This window comes from Schistocerca gregaria, chromosome 4, assembly GCF_023897955.1.
Source record: "Schistocerca gregaria isolate iqSchGreg1 chromosome 4, iqSchGreg1.2, whole genome shotgun sequence".
NCBI lineage: Eukaryota > Metazoa > Arthropoda > Insecta > Orthoptera > Acrididae > Schistocerca > Schistocerca gregaria.
Genome location: NC_064923.1, coordinates 189,068,847 through 189,084,459, shown reverse-complemented (window position 1 = coordinate 189,084,459; position 15,613 = coordinate 189,068,847). Strand labels below are relative to the sequence as shown.

At 44.1% G+C, this 15,613-nt stretch overlaps 1 protein-coding gene across 6 annotated transcripts in view; it reads right to left on the bottom strand.

The window, feature by feature from the left end:
• LOC126268230 (serine/threonine-protein kinase tricornered) overlaps positions 1–15,613 on the bottom strand; it is a 555,239-nt gene that overhangs the window by 151,927 nt on the left and 387,699 nt on the right. Inside the window, exon 1 of one of the 6 annotated variants that reach the window (XM_049973877.1) lies at positions 4,890–4,929. The exons of the other annotated variants lie outside the window; for them this stretch is intronic. The gene's annotated coding sequence lies outside the window, so the exon portion shown is untranslated. Of the gene's footprint in view, positions 1–4,889; positions 4,930–15,613 lie in introns of those variants that run through there. 6 annotated transcript variants of the gene reach the window in all.

Genomic DNA, 15,613 nt, shown 5'->3' with positions numbered 1-15,613 from the left:
TTAGAAAAAGGTTTCCCCACAGCTATCAGGCGTTCGAAGCTGCAACAGTCGTTAATCCGGCAGCAGCACAACAGCTATCGACAAAGAGATAAGAAATATATTCTACATTATTTGGTTCAGCATGCAGACATATTATTTAAACTACGCAAATATTGCAGGTTCTCTACTGCAGACTCATGACCGGACTCATACTGTGTGCTCGGCAATCTCGTCCTAAAATATTTTTACGAAATATATTATGATGCCTTCGCTATTAAGCATCGTTGTGACACTTTTCTCCGCACCTACTACTTGCATAAATAGCCTCAGTGCGTGACAACAAGGAGTAAGTACACTCTACGAGGTAACATTTGTGATTACCACGGATGGCTGCCCCAGTGTGCGAAAACCTTAAGGCTAGAAGTACCCACCGTAAAATGAAGTAGTTCCGTGACGCTCGCTCGCGCGTCACATCACGCGACGTTTGTTCGTCTAAGGGGACAATGAGGAACTTTACACTCCGCTAACTGATGTTAACAGGCAGTGTAACACCACCTGCAAATGATGAGGCAGTCTACCATCGGCCATCCATTTAGTACCCCTTCCTAAGTCAAATACTTAGCTCGGCCGAACGTCTGGCAACAGTACTATCTTGTTCCCGCTCGGCCTTTCATGGAACATGCTGAGGAACTAATTTTCCATTGCGGTAGGTTTCCCACTTTGCTCAGAAGTGTATACTTTATTCCCCTTACCGCACCCACCTTACATAGTTTGAGATCAGTACAAAATCTGAGAACGACAGAAATTAGCCTTAAAAATAACTGTACTGCGATAAAAACGAGGCGGGGCACAAAAACTGAACATAGTAATGTGTGCTTTCTCATTTCTTTTGTATCGAAATGCTAAGGAACTATTTGTGGCGGTTGCTTTGGACCTTAACTACAGGGTGTTCAGCAGAGGATCCTGATTTCAAAATTAAATATCTATAGAACTAAGACTGATAGACGAGTGGAACGAAATGTATGTTTATTGTGGAAGCTGTTACAATTTTACACAGAAGCTTCGAAATTGTTCGAGGAACTGCTAACACATGGCACTGTCCGCTGTACAGTATCACTCGTCCTCTGCAATCAGTCTTTGTAAACACATCACTCACGTAGCGTCTCATAGGAAATGGATTCAGCTGCCACACAGATCGCCGAAATGGTTCAAATGGCTCTGAGCACTATGCGACTTAACTTCTGAGGTCATCAGTCGCCTAGAACTTAAAACTAATTAAACCTAACTAACCTAAGGACATCACACACATCCACGCCGGAGGCAGGATTCGAACCTGCGACCGTAGCGGTCGCTTAGCTCCAGACTTTAGCGCCTAGAACCGCACGGCCACTCAGGCCGGCCACAGATCGCCGATCCACCTCGTTCTGTGTGGTGCGATGGTTCCGGTAGACACTCAATGCACCACATAAAAAATGATCAAAAAAAGTCAGAGAGAGTCAGAACGGGCGAATATGCAGGCCAATCCATTCCTGCGCCAGAAAATTTGCAATAATCCATCCGAAAGACTCCATTCTCAAAGTATTCACCAAGAAAGCGAAACACCTATTCGTTTCCACGTTGTCTGGCCCCATCTTGCATGAACGACTTCGTGCCTGGTCGAACCTCCAACGCTAGCTGCGTAACAACAAACTGCACCAAAACTGCAACGTAACGTTTACAAGTGATCGTTACTCGCATGAGAGAAGGGGGTAATAATGCCTCTGCGGCATAACGCAGCCATAACAATAACTATGGGAGAATACAGAGGGGTCCCCCTTGATACAAATAGGGGCATCCGGAATCCCCAAATCGCTAGTTTTGCTTATTCAGGTGGACGTGTGCTCTATCTGCGAACCTGATGAAGGCAATATCACAGCCATTATTATCAGTCACTCTGAGAATCCTGTTCGCACAGTCAGCCCTCTGTTGCACAGATCGTCCAAGTATGGACTGTTGGCTTTGGATTTTGAATGCAAATCCTGTCTGTTCAGGCTCTGTGTTATTATTATCTGCCTACTGCAACGTTCACACCAGTCTCTGCTGCAATTTTTTTGGACGGATTTCCTTGGATTTTGCCAATTGTTTCCAGAAACCGAGGCGACATTGTCAAGAGCAATTACAGTTCACCTGGAGACGATACTCCCCACGTCAGTCACGCTGCCTGTCCGTAGGAATTTGGCGAAGTGCTAGCGAAAAGTTTTGGCGCTGCTAATTTTGTAACATTAAATCGTGTTTGGAAACTACGGCTTGTTGCCGTAGGACTGTTGTCATAACCTGTGGTACTCCAGTACCACATAAATACGTTGTTCAATGGAATACATGATTTCAACCACTTCGACGGTACGCTAAACTCCTTGCACGTTTCAGTGGTGGAACTGACCGCTCTGAGCTGCAGTGCATTACTTATGGTCACTATGTATTGCACTTACAGAGCCATCTGTTAGCAGCTTTTCTAACTACAGGGTATACATAAAGTCCCGGAACACTTTCAATTTTATTGCATAAGAACTAAACAGTGTACAGATGTCATAGTTATTGCATTTTGATGAGAAACTCAAAGTTGATTTTTTCTTTTTTACAAACATTCGATATGCGAACCATGAGTGACCCGGCAGACGTCAATGCGGTAATCGAATTCTTGCAATACCCGTCGCAGCATGGTATCGTCGAATGTGGCAACGCTTCCTGTATTCTCTCCCATAGCTCTGCTACATCACGTGGTAGAGGCGGTACATACACCAGATCTTTTGTGTGTCCCCACAGAAAAGGTCACACGTAAGGAGTGAGATCTGGTGATCGCCGAGGCAATGTCATGAAACAGCTGTCCCCTTCTGTAGCACGGCCGATCCATCGAGCTTTGTGTTCAGTAACCCACGAACTTCACGATGAAAATGGGATGGTACCCCATCCTGCTGAAAGATAAATGGAGAGTCCGATTGCACGAAGCATCAATTTCTTCGTACTCCTTATGAAAGTCAGTCTTACGCGCTCCACACTGGGACGCCCGCTTCTCTTTGTCGGGCACAAACCACCCGTCGTAACAAATTCGTTGTGCCAGTGGTAAAAGGCCTTTCTTGTAGGTGGCTTCTTAGCGTACTTGGTTCCAAACATCCTTTGAACAGCTGTAGCTCGCTAGTGGTTTTTTTTTTTTAATAAAGAAACTTTCAGGGTTTTTCTTACAAAGACATATGTATGATAACTGTACAATGTTTAATTCTTATGCAATGAACAACTGAATGTGTTCCCAGACTTAATGTGCACCTTGTATTTCGAAACTTCCGTAGAACTGCAGTATAAAATTCTTACACCTTTCAAATAAAAGTAGCATTTGTTGTGCCCGTCTATCGATCTTAGTTTTCGAGATATTTAATTCTGAAATCAGGGAGTCCTTCGCTGCACATCCCGTACATCGTTACGCTGTGATACGTTTTGCGTCAGTGGATCCATTTAGTAGTGGTGCACTTTACTGTAGAGTTGTTCTTATTCTCGTCGCAAAGAAGAAACTGCTATACAGCCTCACCGGTAACGGCACTTAGAAATGTTTTGGGAAGTGGAAGGGATGAGTGCAAACGGGAGTACACTCCAAAGAGTCTTACTCTGAATACAGTGGCAATCAATAACAAGACATACTCAGCACGCGTACGAAATTAGGGCTTTACTATTTTCTCTTGTGTCTAATCTGGAGCACATTTCTCGGCAGTGCTGGAGCACTTCCGCAGTAAACTGCAGGTTCACTGTCCTCTAATTCTTCGAAGAAATTGGTTAGTTTAACAGCGTAAGGCCACAGATGAAGATCGCAAAACGACAGTCCAGTAAAGGAAACAATGTCTTTTTCATTATTGTTAACGTTCTGTAATGTAAGAAAATCGTAACTGCGCACCATGTAGTTCCTGGCATGTTTAACGACACACAGTTTGACCACAAGAAAGCTGTTTACTGAAAATAGCTATCCAACAATTAAGCTATGATGTTCTCCTTTTCATACTGCAAGTAATCTATATGGAGACATTGAGCAAACAGTGCTGGTGCGTGGGAAATATCGCTGGCACAATGAAATATCAAAACCCTTTAACTCATTAATTAAAGGTATCGTTTTTTTCCCACACGTTTCTTATGTTCCAGTCATCTGTTTTTATATTACACACAAAGCGGAATTAAAGACATTAGTGGAGCATGTGAAACGCATATTATTACAGTTGTTGGTACCAATGCAAGGTTATGAACATGTTAAGTCGTAGAGTAAAGCATGGTATATACATCTTGCACAAATGTAACTAGAGAAATTTCATTTAATATCTCTCATAAATATTTAGTACACACAGTCGGGGTCGCGTGTAAGGTGTTACTTCTTACATGTGGATGACCGGTTTCTATCTACTAGAGGTATCATCATACCTATATTCCTTCGTGGCAGTAGGGATTCCTGAAGTGGGGCACGCAGGTCCTTGCTTGCACTGAGTGTGTTCTGTGGCTTACCGAAACATGTCATCCACAAATAAAAAGTAACAACTTTACGCGAACACGGCTGTGTTTACCAAATAACTATAATACTATTAGATAGCCGTTGCCTGAACAATATTCCAAAAAAAATTTAAGAATATCAGATATAAAACGCCGAAAACTAGAAACAATTAAGCTTGAAACATAAATTAAACCATTTAGTAAAAAATAATTATGCTCCACAGCATCAATGCTGTTACGAAAGACTTTATACACCAGAAGCTTCTATTACGCGATTATTTACTCTGCAGTGACAGTTTTCGACGCTGCATCGGCACTAGACAAACGATACTTTGTTAAGTGGCACATAATTGGTAAAAAGAAAAGGTTTACATACTAAAAAAAAAAAAAATGCGCAGCAACAACCCTACCGATACTTCAGCAAGCACTGTGGCATCAGTTTCCGAATATTCCAAGTGTCGTACCTGAAACAAAAGAAATATGCTGTACATTATTAACGATACATTACGAACAGAATAACTTCATAAACGCTACAAAATAAGTTCGTAAAATGAAATTATTGGGGGAAGACAAATGATAGCAGTCTTACAAGCACTTACGAGAACATAGTGGATATAGACCAACCAATGGTGCGAACACACAAAATTGGTACACTGCCGTGTCCGTAACTCTTTCGGGTATCTTTTGCGCCAGTTGTAAAACTATGAACAATATTCTGTGGTGGAATTTCAATTGTGAATTAATAAAACCACACAGCCCGAACACTCAGCTTTCTCCAAACCTTACTGCAGACACTTGCGCTTGCGAACTACACCACATGCGGTTATAATCATTGTATGTATCAGCACAGCCTATTAATCAATACGCAGCATTTTGTGCTACTACTATATCTACCACCTTTTCAAGTTTGCTCCTTTAGAAAAAAAATTAAAACCTATCTACGCAATTTAATAGCTAATTTGTAAACTTAAAGGACCGCTTCAGTAAGGCAAAATGAGCTCCCTGTATCTATTATCTCCGATACAGTTTTGAAACTTTGCAGACACCTCTTAGCATGCTCATCCACCACATACTACCATAAAGTCCTGCGTATTTACCTGCCAGCACATGCATGATAACTCACCACAGTTTTATGTACAAGCTTCTGACAAGGAAAACATCTCACAGGCAACGTGGCGAAGAGCTTTCTATCGAATCGGGACAATCTGAAGAACTACACTCCTGGAAATTGAAATAAGAACACCATGACTTCATTGTCCCAGGAAGGGGAAACTTTATTGACACATTCCTGGGGTCAGATACATCACATGATCACACTGACAGAACCACAGGCACATAGACACAGGCAACGGAGCATGCACAATGTCGGCAGTAGTACAGTGTATATCCACCTTTCGCAGCAATGCAGGCTGCTATTCTCCCATCGAGACGACCGTAGAGATGCTGGATGTAGTCCTGTGGAACGGCTTGCCATGCCATTTCCACCTGGCGCCTCAGGTGGACCAGCGTTCGCGCTGGACGTGCAGACCGCGTGAGACGACGCTTCATCCAGTCCCAAACATGCTCAATGGGGGGACAGATCCGGAGATCTTGCTGGCCAGGGTAGTTGACTGACACCTTCTAGAGCACGTTGGGTGGCACGGGATACATGCGGACGTGCATTGTCCTGTTGGAACGGCAAGTTCCCTTGCCGGTCTAGGAATGGTAGAACGATGGGTTTGATGACGGTTTGGATGTACCGTGCACTATTCAGTGTCCCCTCGACGATCACCAGAGGTGTACGGCCAGTGTAGGAGATCGCTCCCCACACCATGATGCCGGGTGTTGGCCCTGTGTGCCTTGGTCGTATGCAGTCCTGATTGTGGCGCTCACCTGCACGGCGCCAAACACGTATACGATCATCATTGGCACCAAGGCAGAAGCGACTCTCATCACTGAAGACGACACGTCTCCATTCGTCCCTCCATTCACGCCTGTCGCGACACCACTGGAGGCGAGCTACACGACGTTGGGGCGTGAGCGGAAGACGGCCTAACGGTGTGCGGGACCGTAGCCCAGCTTCATGGAGACGGTCCTAATGGTCCTCGCCGATACCCCAGGAGCAACAGTGTCCCTAATTTGCTGGGAAGTGGCGGTGCGGTCCCCTACGGCACTGCGTAGGATCCTACGGTCTTGGCGTTCATCCGTGCGTCGCTGCGGTCCGGTCCCAGGTCGACGGGCACGTGCACCTTCTGCCGACCACTGGCGACAACATCGATGTACTGTGGAGACCTCACGCCCCACGTGTTGAGCAATTCGGCGGTACGTCCACCCGGCCTCCCGCATGCCCACTATACGCCCTCGCTCAAAGTCCGTCAACTGCACATACGGTTCACGTCCACGCTGTCGCGGCATGCTACCAGTGTTAAAGACTGCGATGGAGCTCCGTATGCCACGGCAAACTGGCTGACACTGACGGCGGCGGTGCACAAATGCTGCGCAGCTAGCGCCATTCGACGGCCAACACCGCGGTTCCTGGTGTGTCCGCTGTGCCGTGCGTGTGATCATTGCTTGTACAGCCCTCTCGCAGTGTCCGGAGCAAGTATGGTGGGTCTGACACACCGGTGTCAATGTGTTCTTTTTCAATTTCCAGGAGTGTACTTTACGTTCTTACTTGTAACCTAACAACGTCCATCTTTCACTTTACGGTGGGGAAATAATGGCTACGATACATTTTTCAGAATGTCCTGGATGGCACGGTGTGAAAATATCCCAATAAATAATTACACAATTTTGAAGACTTACGAAGGGAGTACGGGGACTGTCTGTAGAATATGTATTTTACCAGTACAACTCCAGCGACTATTTGCTCTTGGTGTATATAATACAACCCACATTTAATATTGCACATGCAGTGGCTTGTAAGCCATTAACGGGGTAGAACGTCAAACGGGCCGACTTCGAGAAAGAGACATTTTAATTTGCACTATCTATACTTTTACAAATAAATTCATAAAACTTTGTCAGCATGACCAGCAAGGATTCAGGATTCACACGCATAGCAGTGAAAGTTCAAAAACACGAAAAAATAAAAATTTTAAATGTAAAATTTCATTTTTTCCCCAATTACTGTTGGCATCATTTGTTGCTATAGGTACACTTTTCTTCATAAGTAATAGAGATTCTTCGATGAATTTGGCACAGCTTACAAACTATACTTACAGGTGTATGAAACTCAAGAATTTATTTAATCTATGGAAAAATGAATGGGCTGTTACTTTATAAACATCGTGTTTAGAGAAAACTCGAATTTTATAGTTAATTATCTCAATTTTTACCACAGTTTTTAACAGATTTGGGAAATTCTAGAGTTTCATACACCTGTAAGTATGGTTTGTATGCTGTGCAAAATTCATTGAAGAATCTCTCTTACTTATGAAGAAAAGTGTACCTACAGCAACAAATGCAGAATACCAAGTGAAAAAAAGATAAAATTTCACATGTAAAAAAAATTGTTTTGTTATGTTTTTGAACTTCCACTGCTATTAGTGTGAATCCTGAATCCTTCCTGGTCATGCTGACAAAGTTTTATGAATTTATTTTAGAAGTATAGACAGTGCAAATTAAAATGTCCTGTGGTGCCTCTCCTGCTCCAAGTCGGCCCGTTTCACGTCCTACCCCCTTAAATGGCAGAATAAAACAAACCAAAACGTAATTGGACGAAGTTTTCCCTAAAGTGTTGGCCTTTACTACAGTCGTGACGTTGATCAGACGACGTTGCTTAAGGAGCTTTGTGTGAGAGGCACTGAGTTGAATAGAATTAAAAATATGCCATCGATTTGACTAACATAGCAAATAAAGTTCGTTTTACGCTAACGACTTTCTGGTCAAAATTGATTAGGGTGCGCGTCACATGTATACGTATCAGTTAGCAGCCAAACACGTCGAAAGTGGGAGAGTGACCTTCGATGACCAATCGACTGTGTCAAAGGTAGTGCTGTAAAAATCCGTAACATTCTTTGAAGTACATATGAGCAAAATATGAGAATGTAGCGACGTGTGCAAACACTGGAAGTAAATATGTTTTGTCGATCTTTTTCTAGTTATGAATTCTAGACAGTTGCTCTTCCTTAATCATTAGTTAAGTGTACTCTTAATATTTATTTTTTGCTATGCTTGCGTTGCAAAGCCTGCATGATTCATATCACCATAGACTCCGCTGAGAGTGAAAATTCATTCTGGACTGTTTAATGCGTTTTACGTGCATGTTGATGCTCTGAAAAATTCGTACGCCACGAATTCGTTTCTGTCAGTTCTCAGTAGCGAGAAGAATTCACGAATGGCCTTTGTCAAGAGTAGCCACCATGCATTTCCCCTCTATGGAGTGTAGCCATGTATGGAAGTGAAACATGGACGATAAATATTTTGGACAAGAAGAGAATAGAAGCTTTTGAAATGGGGTGCTACAGAAGAATGCTGAAGATTAGATGAGTAGATCACATAACTAATGAGGAGGTATTGAATAAAATTGGGGAGAAGTGTTTGTGGCACAACTTAACTAGGAGGAATCGGTTGGTAGGACATGTTCTGAGAAATCGAGGGATCACCAATTTAGTATTGGAGGGCAGTGTGGAGGGTAAATATCGTAGAGGGAGACCAGGAGATGAATACACTGAGCATATTCAGAGGGATGTAGGCTGCAGTACGTACTGGGAGATGAAGCAGCTTGCACAGGATAGGGTAGCATGGAGAGCTGCATCAAACCAGTCTCAGGATGAAGACCACAACAACAACTACTACTACTCTCTACTGCATCTGTTCGTATCTTAATTCTATTACTAAATTAGTACGATGAGGGTCTCTTATAAGATTACCTATGTTATACTGCACAGGACATAGCTTTTACAACGAACGCAATTTGGACGCCAACATTTGAAGAAAACCGACCACTGAAAATACGCCAGTGCAATGCAGTAGGCTCGCTGGCCACGAGTAAACGACTAAGACAGGAAAACTGCTCGTGTAGAAGCGGCTTGAGGGCGTTAGAATTTCCAGGCGCCAGCGCTTGCAGACAGCGAGCGCCTGGGAGGCTGGGTTTACGACCGTTGCCGCTGCGCCGCCCCTCCCGACCAGAGAACAGAGGGGCAGCGGTTCGCCGAATGCGAGTGCAGCTGCGCGCTGGCAATGCCGCTTCCAGACGGGCCCTCCGCAGAGTGGAAACTTCCAGTTCCAGTGGGAAAGGACCCGGCGCCGATGGCGGCTGCGATAACGGCTGCACGCGACGGCGGCTACAGCTAGCCAGGCGCCGGTAATCGAACCCGCGAGTGACGCAAGCGGCGTCCACCATGTCCACTGGCTGACACGCGCGGGGAAATCCAGTCCTCTGTCTGACGCTTCGCAGTCACCGCCTGTGTTCACTGCCGGGTGAGGACTGAACAGCGCCTTCACAAGCAACGCGTACACCAGCGGCCACACTTTTTAGTCTCGCTTCTTCCACTTCCCTCCGCTAGTACGAAGAGAGGTGCAGAAGTAGCTCTGGTACTTGAGCCTTACTCGCAATGAACGGTTTTGATCCTATCACGGTCCTGTAAGATATGAGGAAACCAACTCTGTGAAGGGTGATCAGTGGATCCTTTCCTTGACCTTCGCAAATTCCCCCTCTTGCCCTACACGTTCTCTGCGCTTTCGGGAAAGGAAAACGTGACCGCTAGAGTTTTCAACTCTTTTGGCTCTTTATTTAAATTGGCCCATCCAAATATTTCCACTTTGGTGAATTAACAGATTCATTCATTAGGATAAATCTTGTTGACTGTGGTTCCCGTACTAAAAACTGGAAAGAAGTTAGAGTATTGATCCAGAATCAAATGTAACGATGACCAAACGGTGAAGTTCAAATGTGTGGGAAATCTTATGGGACTTAACTGCTAAGGTCATCAGTCCCTAAGCTTACACACTACTTAACCTAAGTTATCGTAAGGACAGACACACACATCCATGCCCGAGGGAGGACTCTAACCTCCGCCGGGACCAGCTGCACAGTCCATGACTGCAGCGCCCCAGCCGGCCGCGGTGGTCTAGTGGTTCTAGGCGCGCAGTCCGGAACCGCTCGACTGCTACGGTCGCAGGTTCGAATCCTGTCTCGGGCATGGATGTGTGTGATGTCCGTAGGTTAGTTAGCTTTAAGTAGTTCTAAGTTCTAGGGGACTGATGACCACAGTAGTTAAGTCCCAGAGTGCTCAGAGCCATTTGAACCATTTTGCAGCACCCCAGACCGCTCGGCTCGGCTAATCCCGCGCGGCATAACAGTAGTTTTTCACAGAAAGCTTACATGTTATCGTTAGGTTAAAAATACATTCTGAATAAAAGTAGCATTAACTGGAGCTCACCATTATACTTTTTTGGTCGTCCTTGTGTGAGTGTGTTTGAGATGATAATACACTTTAAAAAACTCTGTAATAAAAATTTAATGGTAACATTTTGCTTAACACAACTGGGCTTCTATAACTGGCGGTGTGTGTAGTGACAGAATAATCCAAGGTGTGCTGCTACGTATTTCGGGGACTGGTGGTACGGAAACTTAGGGCAAATAACCACGCCACAATCGTTTCAGTTCCCTATCACCGTCACACAATTCCGTCTGTGATGTGTAGCGTTGTTTCTCTTAATAGTTTCTGCCATTTTCCTGTAGATTACAGACACAATCAAACAACAAATTACTTTGTCCGAAAAACAGGATAATCCTCTCCCTCGAACCGCTTCCGTATCTTCAATCACGCCTGAGGCTGCGCCATGTTGAGACGATCGCCAATGAACTGTTTACAGGAAAAACAATTTTTTTTGCCTAATCGTTTTACTGCTGTTTCACGATGTATGCCTTTAGACACTTCTGCATGCGTTCAAACTAATACTGGAAACGTATTTTGTGCTCTGATATTTTTAACTCCAAAACATGGTTTTAGAAGGATTCGACAACCTCCTGAGGTCATGCAAGTGGCTGCCCACACATATTTAACATTAAGGAAGAAACAGTATTTTTACGGTGAATACGAGCAATGACACACAAATTCCGTGTTTTTTCTGGGTCAAATAATTTTTTATGTCCTGTGTGTCAGCTGATATTTGTATTATTACGAGTGACGCGGCGTTTTCAGTTGTTTTGCTAATTTCGCGTATGCCTTGAGCCAAAAAGGAAAAAAATTCATACGATCCCGTATTAACAGTTCCTCGATCCTCTAAAGAAATGGTCGCGACACGTTACTAAAGAACAAGCGATTAAATTCTTGGAAGCTCCTCGTGAACGGACCACTTTTTGTTGCTATAGCTTTGTTTTTGGGCACTCCAACATATTAGTTTCCGATTCGTATTGACATTCAAGTTTCGTCTTCTGTGAAGAAATAATGTAGTCTTAAATTTTCAGCTGGCACGGTCCTGTTGTAGAGATTTTGTTTGGCCACACTGTGCGGGGTCCTTTGTTTACATGTTCATAAAAAATCAAATGATGTTCTCTCTTCGGTATGCCCTAGGATACCTTCATATTGCGGCGAATGAGATGTGGATCCCATCGCAATTACGTTGCTCACAGCATCGACGAGGTGACATCTTTTGTGGCCTGTCGCTGACAAGGGCTCAGTCATGACGAAAGACTGGAGACCCATTATTTCAAGTACTCTTTTTTGATAGTTCTTCATTACCAAAAGCTGAGCGAAGCTATTCGACTCACTGCTGTTACGTATTTACGAGAACAGTAAACAAATTATCTAACGAAAATTTTGTGAAAAGTTTCACAACACATTCTTTCTTTTAAACACTCACTATAAACCAAGTTCGCGGGCAATTTATAAGCTGCTATTGTATAAGAACAGCACCAACATTAATGTACGGAACATCGGCACCCAATGGCCGTTAGCGAAAACTTAAGAAGAGCACCTCGTAAATAACATTAGGTAAAATTATGAGTAACTAAGCTCAGTCCTAGAATCTTAGGTTCAAATTTAGCAATACCACGTCTTAACACAAATGAATGCACGCAGACAATAGCAATCCATAAGGCATTTAATCAATTAACACACTCTTATCGGTTTTCTGAGATGTAGTAGCACTGCTTCAAAGTGAGTCCCATACTTGGGAAGCTAAGCGTACGGGACAAGAAGCTAGACTCCCGCTTTGTCATCCTGGACGAGATCCTACACGAGATAGTATGCCCTTGCCTTCCTGCAACCTGTTATGCTGCATCAGGTGTGCATCTGTCCGCCTGCTTAGCTGAGTGGTTACGGGCTTGCCTCCCAAGAAGCGGGCCCAGGTTCGATTCCCGGCCGGGTTGGAAATTTTCTCCGCTCGTGGATTGAGTGTTGTGTTATCATTTCATCCTCACTCATCACCGGCACGCAAGACACCCAATGTGGCGTCGACTGAAATAGGACTTGCACTCTGCAGCCGAACTTCACCGGATGGGGCGTCCCGACCAACAACGCCACACATTCATTTTTTTTTGTTTTTTTGAAGCCACGTGTAGAAATACAGCTTATTTCTCTGGAATGGCACCAAGCGGGCCGTTGTGTTTAATGCTCGCATCCTATGGACGGTTCACTGGTGGACGGTTTCACATGCGCGCACACACCCGATGAGACTGTGGGAGAATGTAATTCAATCAATTACATTGGAGTCACATCTGACGATTAGGTACTGTACGTCAAATCTCCTCCTCTTGTACGCCAAACACTGGCGGTGAAAATTTCTTCCACCGCCAGGATTTGAACCAGCCACTTACGAGTCTAGCGCCACCGCACACGCCTGCGTAAATGCATAAAATCACTTTGGGTAAGCAAGCGCGTGCTTTTTCACCTTGCGCCAGCACAAGCCGTTAGATCCTTAATGATGCAAAAATTGCCGACATCACATAAATTACTAACACTAGCAGAGGGAAAACGTTTTCCTCTGTGGTAAAAATGCTCGTTTCCGGATGTGAGCGTCACTTAAGTATGGTACCTACTGCGGAACGCTACAAGCTACATCAGACTGCAACTTGGAATTACGGAACATCCTTTATATTCACTGTGAAAGGCAGTAGACTGCTTACCACGAAAACACAAATGTCTACGTGTAATGAGCTACATGGTCTTTTGCTAGAAAATCTTTAAAATGAAGCGTAGGAGAAGAGAATACGCGAGGAACCCACTGATACGTCTGAAGAACAATGTTTAAGCCCTCGAAATGTGTCTAAGAAGGAAAAAAGGAATGACAAACTTTATTGTTTTGATTTTCTGTACTACAAACAGATTCCAAATTACAGTGGCACAGGGATAAAATAAGGTACTGCATGTGGGTATAACTTACACGGTAACCGCAGCGTTCTACGGACCAAGTTACTCCTTCAGAAATTCTTTTTAAAGTGAAAATGTGGATAACCTCAGATTTCCATCTAGGCACAGTCGTTTGAAAGGGAAACGCTGTCGGCTGAGTGGTCGCATGTTGTGTGGCGTCATCTGCGGCACAATCTCTGGCGCCCACCCACCTCCAAGGTGATTCTGACGCCGCCCTGTACCGGCGACATGTGCCGACGTGCAACTGCCGAGTGACACACTTCAAGTGGTGAAGGGAAGCGAACATCCTGCAGGCGTTGCATAACGATGCGCTAAAATCTAGTTTGTGGAACGAGGACGCTACTGGTCTGAGGGTTTGTATAGCCCTCCAGGAATAACCCGTGCGCTGCTGTCCAGGAAAACGGCCTCGAAGAAGTGCTGTGTCACTACTCTACAGTGGACCCCTTAAGGAGAACTCATCCGGTGATAAAAGTGACGACACCGCTATTTTCACTAGCAAACCGAAACGAGTGCAACCCACCACGTTCCATCCGGAGATCTCTATGTATTATATATAATAAGCAAGTGCCCAACGGTACGTATTTTGAAGACCATGTTTAATAGACGTTTCTCCTGTTCTCGCCCATGTTACCACCTCTTAAAGTACGTCGGTTGAGTTCTCGCTCAGTCAACAACACCTCGCACATTCGGTCACAGAAAACATTTTACTTAAAATCAGGAAATACTTATGAAAATTACAACGAAGAACTGCCGCCCTGAAGATCTACGCATTTTTGTACGCGTGGAATCACACTAACTCACTTCACAAGAGAACTATAACGCTGATTCTCCATGCTCCGGTGTACGTTTTCCTTCAGTTGCTCTAACGTTTCATGGTTATTTCCTTTTCGATATCTGCACAGATAAAAAACAAAAGCAAACAAGGTTGGCGTACGAGGTGGCGACAATCTTCGCGCGAGCGGGATTTCTCGAAAAATTTAAGATAAACGTATACTGACGAAGGTATCAAAGAACATCCAGCCGATAATTCCACTAACAGAAACTCACAACAAACATGAATTTTTTTTGTCATGGAGATTTCGCACACAATGTGAAGATTTTCAATGGCTCAGCAGCAACTAGTATGGTTTTTCAGTTGTTCAGAAAAGTGAATTATTATTATTATTATTATTATTATTATTATTATTATTATTATTATTCTTTTCGTTGACGGTTATCCCGTGTAGAACGGGCTCCGCTGTCTTCTTAAGTTCTAGAAATTATTTTAGAAAACTTTGCGACTCGATGCCTTTCCTGTCATTACAGCAGTTACTTAAGGGAGGGAAGTTGTGCGCGCCACGTATATGAGAACTGCTAGAACTTCGTTCTGTGTCTAATCTTATTTAACACCGTGTATCTTATTTTCTTGGGCGGAAATTTGTGATTAAACAAGCATTTGTCTAAACGAAGTCGCATTTAGGCTACCTGGCGCACCGGTCACGGTCGTTATATATTTGCGCGAATTCGATCTGTGTCTGTCTCACCTTGCACTCTCTCAAGCTAACGCGCTGCGCTTTACACTATACGAACAGGCAGAAGCCAAGCTACATTAACTCGCAAAATACATCACGAACTTACTGAGCGACCTTTTTTTCTTTTTCAACTGGACCTAAGACCTGCACACACGAGTCTGTAAAGTTTTTCAGGTATGACAACTTACTACAGAATGGTATCATGTTTAACACCTGTGTGTGTTGCGAAAGCTGGCAGAAAGCTAGGTTTCAGACGGGCAGTAATTATCTGTAAAATGTCTTTAGCTGCATCAGGTGTTCGAACTTAAGCGTAATGTTCCGTTT